We start from the raw sequence: 7,330 nt of genomic DNA, 5'->3' as shown, positions 1-7,330 counted from the left end.
CTTAGCCGTGTGCGGTGCCCCCCTCCACGATATTACACCTCGGTCATATTGTAGCGGTGCTTAGGCGAAGCCCTGCAACAGGAGAACATCAAGATTGTCACCACGCCATCGTGATGACGGAACTCCCCCTCGGCGCCTCTGCTGGATCGGAGATCGAGGGTGCGTCATCGAGCTGTACGCGTGTCAAGAACTCGGAGGTGCCGGAGTAACGGTACTTGGATCGGTTGAACCGGCGGACGTACGACTACTTCCTCTACATTGCGTCAACGCTTCCACTTCGGTCTACGAGGGTACGTAGACAACACTCTCCCCTCGTTGCTATATCATCACCATGATCTTGCGTGTGCGTAGGATTTTTTTTTTGAAATTACTACGTTCCCCAATAGGATATCACTATGGTTGACCTATGAGGTTCAGTAGTAACTTGATCTGAAGTTACATGATCATATCATTAGCTTCCTCACTAATTGGTGTAGGAGTCACAGAAACAGATTTCTGTGATGACCTACTTTCCAATAAGGGAGCAGGTACAGTTATCTCATCAAGTTCTACTTTCCTCCCACTCACTTCTTTCGAGAGAAACTCCTTCTCTAGAAAGGATCCATTCTCAGCAACAAATATCTTGCCTTCGGATCTGTGATAGAAGGTGTACCCAACAGTTACTTTTGCGTATCCTATGAAGACGCACTTCTCCGACTTGGGTTTGAGCTTATCAAGATGAAACTTTTTCACATAAGCATCGCAACCCCAAACTTTAAGAAACGACAGCTTAGGTTTCTTGCTAAACCACAGTTCATACGGTGCCGTCTCAACGGATTTAGATGGTGCCCTTTTTAATGTGAATGCAGCTGTCTCTAATGCATAACCCCAAAATGATAGTGGTAAATCGGTAAGAGACATCATAGATTGCACTATATTAAATAAAGTACGGTTATGAAGTTCGGACACACCATTACGCTGTGGTGTTCCAAGTGGCATGAGTTTGTGAAACTATTCCACATTCTTTTAATTGAAGACCAAACTCGTAACTCAAAAATTTGCCTCTGCGATCAGATCATAGAAACTTTATTTTCTTTTGCGATGATTTTCCACTTCACTCTGAAATTCTTTAAACTTTTCAAATGTTTCAGACTTATGTTTCTTCAAGTAGATATACCCATATCTGCTCAAATTATCTGTGAAGGTCAGAAAATAACGATACCTACCGCGAGCCTCAACACTCATCGGACCTCATACGTCAGTATGTATTATATCCAATAAGTCCGTTGCTTGCTCCATTGTTCTGGAGAACGGAGTCTTAGTCATCTTTGCCCATGAGGCATGGTTCGCAAGCATCAACTGATTCATAATCAAGTGATTCCAAAAGCCCATCAGCATGGATTTTCTTCATGCGCTTTACACCAATATGACCTAAACGGCAGTGCCACAAATAAGTTGCACTATCATTATTAACTTTGCATCTTTTGGCTTCAATATTATAAATATGTGTATCACTACGACCAAGATTCAACAAACCATTTTCATTGGGTGTATAACCATAGAAGGTTTTATTAATGTAAACATAATAACAATTGTTCTCTAACTTAAATGAATAACCGTATTGCAATAAACATGATCAAATCATATTCATGCTCAATGCAAACACCAAAAAACACTTATTTAGGTTCAACACTAATCCCGAAAGTATAGGGAGTGTGCGATGATGATCATATCATTCTTGGAACTACTTCCAACACACATCGTTACTCCACCCTTAACTAGTCTCTGTTCATTTTGCAACTCTCGTTTCAAGTTACTACTCTTAGCAACTGAACTAGTATCAAATACCGAGGGGTTGCTATAAACACTAGTAAAGTACACATCAATAACATGTATATCCAATATACCTTTGTTCACTTTGCCATCCTTCTTATCCGCCAAATACCTGGGGCAGTTCCGCTTCCAGTGACTAGTCCCTTGGGAGTAAAAGCACTTAGTCTCAGGCTTAGGTCTAGACTTGGGCTTCTTCACTTGAGCAGCAACTTGCTTGCCATTCTTCTTGAAGTTCCCCTTCTTCCCTTTTCCCTTTTCTTGAAGCTAGTGGTCTTGTTAACCATCAACACTTGATGCTTTTCTTGATTTCTACCTTCGTCGATTTCAGCATTACGAAGAGCTTGGGAATCGTTTCCGTTATCCCTTGCATATTATAGTTCATCACGAAGTTCTAGAAACTTGGTGATAGTGACTAGAGAACTCTGTCAATCACTATCTTATCTGGAAGATTAACTCCCACTTGACTCAAGTGATTGTAGTACTCAGACAATCTGAGCACATGCTTACTGGTTGAGCTATCCTCCTCCATCTTGTAGGCAAAGTAATGTCAGAGGTCTCATACCTCTCGACACGGGCATGAGTATGAAATACCAATTTCAACTCTTGGAACATCTTATATGCTCCGTTGCGTTCAAAACATTTTTGAAGTCCCGGTTCTAAGCCGTAAAGTATGGTGCACTAAACTATCAAGTAGTTATCATACCGAGCTTTTGTCAAAACATTCAAAACGTCTATATTTGCTCCTGCAATAGTTCTGTCACCTAGCGGTGCATCAAGGACATAATACTTCTGTGCAGCAATGAGGATAATCCTCAGATCACGGAGCTAGTCCGCATCTTTGCTACTAACATATTTCAACTTATTTTTCTCTAGGAACATATCAAAAATAAAATAGGGGAGCTGAATGCGAGCTATTGATCTACAACATAGATACGCTAATACTACCAAGACTAAGTTCATGATAAATTAAAGTTCAATTAACCATATTACTTAAGAACTCCCACTTAGATAGACATCCCTCTAATCATCTAAGTGATCACATGATCCAAATCAACTAAACCATGTCTGATCATCACGTCAGATGGAGTAGTTTTCAATGGTGAACATCACTATGTTGATCATATCTACTATATGATTCACGCTCAGCCTTTTGGTCTCAGTGTTCCGAGGCCATATCTGCATATGCTAGGCTCGTCAAATTTAACCCGAGTATTCTGCATGTGCAAAACTGGCTTGCACCCGTTGTAGATGAACGTAGAGCTTATCACACCCGATCATCATGTGGTGTCTCGACACGACGAACTTTGGCAACGGTGCATACTCAGGGAGAACACTTTTACCTTGAAATTTAGTGAGAGATCATATTATAATGCTACCGTCAAACAAAGCAGAATAAGATGCATAAAGGATAAACATCACATGCAATCAATATAAGTGATATGATATGGCCATCATCATCTTGTGCTTGTGATCTCCATCTCTGAAGCACCGTCATGATCACCATCGTCACCGGCGCGACACCTTGATCTCCATCGTAGCATCGTTGCCGTCTCGCCAACTATTGCTTCTACGACTATCGCTACCTCTTAGTGATAAAGTAAAGCAATTACAGGGCGATTGCATTGAATACAATAAAGCGACAACTATATGGCTCCTGTCAAGTGCCGATAACTTGGTTACAAAACATGATCATCTCATACAACAAAATATAGCATCACGTCTTGACCATATCACATCACAACATGCCCTTCAAAAACAAGTTAGACGTCCTCTACTTTGTTGTTGCAAGTTTTGCGTGGTTGCTACGGGCTGAGCAAGAACTGTTCTTACCTACGCATCAAAACCACAACGATAGTTCGTCAAGTTAGTGCTGCTTTAACCTTCGCAAGGACCGGGCATAGCCACACTTGGTTCAACTAAAGTGGAGAAACTGACACCTGCCAGCCACCTGTGTGCAAAGCACGTCGGTAGAACCAGTCTCGCGTAAGCGTACGCGTAATGTCGGTCCGGGCCGCTTCATCCAACAATACCGCTGAACCAAAGTATGACATGCTGGTAAGCAGTATGACTTGTATCGCCCACAACTCACTTGTGTTCTACTCGTGTATATAACATCTATGCATAAAACCAAGCTCGGATGCCACTGTTGGGGAACGTAGTAATTTCAAAAAAAATTCCTACGCACACGCAAGATCATGGTGATGCATAGCAACGAGAGGGGAAAGTATGTCTACATACCCTCGTATACCAAAAGCGGAAGCGCTTATCAACACGGTTGATGTAGTCGTACACCTTCACGATCCGTCCCGATCAAGTACCGAACGTATGGCACCTCCGCGTTCAGCACATGTTTAGCTCGATGACGTCCTCTCCTTCTTGATCCAGCAAGAGGGGCGAAGTAGTAGATGAGTTCCGGCAGCATGACGGCATGGTGACGGTGTTGGTGAAGAACAATCTTCGCAGGGCTTCACCTAAGCACTACGAAAACTATGACGGAGGATAAACTAGAGGGGACAGGGTTGCCGGCACATGGCTTGATGTTTCTTGACGTGTCTTGGGTGCTAGCACTACCCCTCTATTTATATGTGTAGCCTTGGGGTCGAAACTTGGAGTAAAAGCCTCCACAAAGTCGGTTTCACCCGAAAGGCAAGAGTCCTTCTCGGACTCCAGGGCCAGACGCCAGGGTTCCCGACGTCTGGACCCAGACGCCAGGGACCCTGGCGTCTGGCCCCTGGACTCCGCAAAACTTCCTTTTGCGCTTTCCAAAAACCTTGTGGGCTTTCCCCTTTGGCCCAAATAAAGTGTTCTCATACCCAAACATTTCGAGAAACATCCGGAACCCCTTCCGGTGAATTCTGGAACCCTTCCGGAGACCAAACACTATTATCCCATATATCAAACTTTATCTCCGGACCATTCCGGAGTTCCTCGTCATGTCCGTGATCTTATCCGGAACTCCGAACAACATTCGGTTACCAACATACATAACTCATAAATACTATATCTTCAACGAACGTTAAGCGTGCAGACCCTATGGGTTCGAGAACTATGTAGACATGACCGAGACACTTCTCTGGTCAATAACCAATAGCGGAACCTGGATGCCCATATTGGCTCCTACATATTCTACGAAGATCTTTATCGGTCGAACCGCATAACAACATACGTTGTTCCCTTTGTCATCAGTATGTTACTTGTCCGAGATTCAATCGTCGGTATCTCAATACCTAGTTCAATATCGTTACCGGCAAGTCTCTTTACTCGTTCCGTAATACATCATCTCGCAACCAACTCATTAATTATAATGCTTGCAAGGCTTGTAGTGATGTGTATTAGCGAGTGGGCCCAGAGATACCTCTCCGACGATCGGAGTGACAAATCCTAATCTCGAAATACGCCAACTCAACAAGTACCTTCGGAGACACCTGTATAGAACCTTTATAATCACCCAGTTACTTGTGACGTTTGGTAGCACACAAAGTGTTCCTCCGGGAAACGGGAGTTGCATAATCTCATAGTCATAGGAACATGTATAAGTCATGAAGAAAGCAATAGCAACATACTAAACGATCAAGTGCTAAGCTAACGGAATGGGTCAAGTCAATCACATCATTCTCCTAATGATGTGATCCCGTTAATCAAATGACAACTCATGTCCATGGTTAGGAAACTTAACCATCTTTGATTAACGAGCTAGTCAAGTAGAGGCATACTAGTGACACTATGTTTGTCTATGTATTCACACATGTATTATGTTTCCGGTTAATACAATTCTAGCATGAATAATAAACATTTATCATGAAATAAGGAAATAAATAATAACTTTAATATTGCCTCTAGGGCATATTTCCTTCATAAAGTTTAGTGTGAGTTTTTGCTTTCTTTACTTTCATGTTGCAAATAAAGAAATAACAAATAAGAAAGAAATTAAAAGAGAAAGGAAATAAATCAATAAGATTATACACTAATCCTATGGTAGGTGTTGGCACCACATAAGGAAAAGTATAAGTAGAAAATTTTATTAGAGATTGACAAACATAGCATTAGTCAATGATGCAACTCATGAAAGAATTAATAAGGGAAGAGAAGATTCACATATAGATATACTATCCTAGAAATCTTTTGTGATTGTGAGCCCTCATCAAAATATTATATGCCAAAATTGTTGACATTGGACAAGGAAGACAACTTAATGATTTATGTTTGTTTATATTCACATAGAAGTCATATTGTCATAGATCCTTTAACATGTGATGCTTTCCCCCTATCTTTGCTAGCCAAAAACTCCATACCAAGTTGAGATACTACTTGTGCATCCAAAAAACCCTTTAACCCAAATCTTTTTCAAGTGTCCACCATACCTACCTATGGATTGAGTAAGATCCCTCAAGTAAGTTGTCATCGGTGCAAAAAGGCAATAAAAATTGCTTCTAAATATGTGAGATCATTTAGTGTAAGAGAAAATTGAGCGTTGTACGAACTTGGATGACAAAGAATAAAAGCGACAGACTGCATAATAAAGGTTTTCATCTTAAGGGGCAACGCAACGTGACGTTCTCTTGCACTAAGGGATTGAGCATGCAAACAAATAAGTGCACGGCAACCTCTGCTTCCCTCTGTGAAGGGCCTATCTTTTGCTTTATGTATTTATGCAAAGAGTCAAAGTTTTCCCTCTATTCCTTTTTATTTTCTCTTTTGGCAAGCATCATGTGGTGAGGAAAGATCTAGGCACATATGTCCAGTTGAATATAAATAGCATGAGTTATTACGGTTGACATCACCCTTGAGGTGAGTATGTTGGGAGGAGAAACTATAAGCCCCTATCTTTCTATGTGTCCGATTGAAACGTTTTGCTCATGGGTACGCGGTGAGTGTTAGCAATCATAGAAGACTATATGATGGTTGAGTATGTGGACTTTCCTAAAGGCTACGACACGCGACCCTTCCTAAAAAGATGATGAATTGTAGTTGCAAAGTTGATTGAGAACATAGTTTCTTGGTTTCTAACAGAGTTTTTGCTTTATACTTCGATTGTGTGATGAACTATTACTTATTCATGAGAAGTATATGATAAAAGTTCTATGATAAAAGTCCTATGTTTAATTTATTTCTATTATAATAATCAACATGATGCTTATATATTCGTATTTTGTTTTTATCGACACCTCTCTCTCAAAGCATGTGGACATGTTTTTCGATCTCAATTTTCGCTTGAGGACAAGCGAGATCTAAGCTTCGGGGAGTTGATACGTCCATTTTGCATCATGTTTTCTTACTGTTATTTATATTGTTTTTATCCATAATAATGCTTTTTGGAGTAATTCTAATGCATTTTCTCTCATAATTTGCAAGCAACCCACCAAGAGGGAGAATTCCGGCAACTGGAAATCTGGACCTGGAAAAGCTACATCAGGCCACCTATTCTACACAACTCCAAATGAGCTAAAACTTCACGAAGATTTTTTATGGATTATTTAAGAAATATTGGAGCCAATAAACACCAGAGGGGGGCCACCAG

Source organism: Triticum dicoccoides, chromosome 2A (genome assembly GCF_002162155.2).
Source record: "Triticum dicoccoides isolate Atlit2015 ecotype Zavitan chromosome 2A, WEW_v2.0, whole genome shotgun sequence".
NCBI lineage: Eukaryota > Viridiplantae > Streptophyta > Magnoliopsida > Poales > Poaceae > Triticum > Triticum dicoccoides.
The sequence above is the reverse complement of the archived record's forward strand: the minus strand, read 5'-3'. Positions refer to the sequence as shown.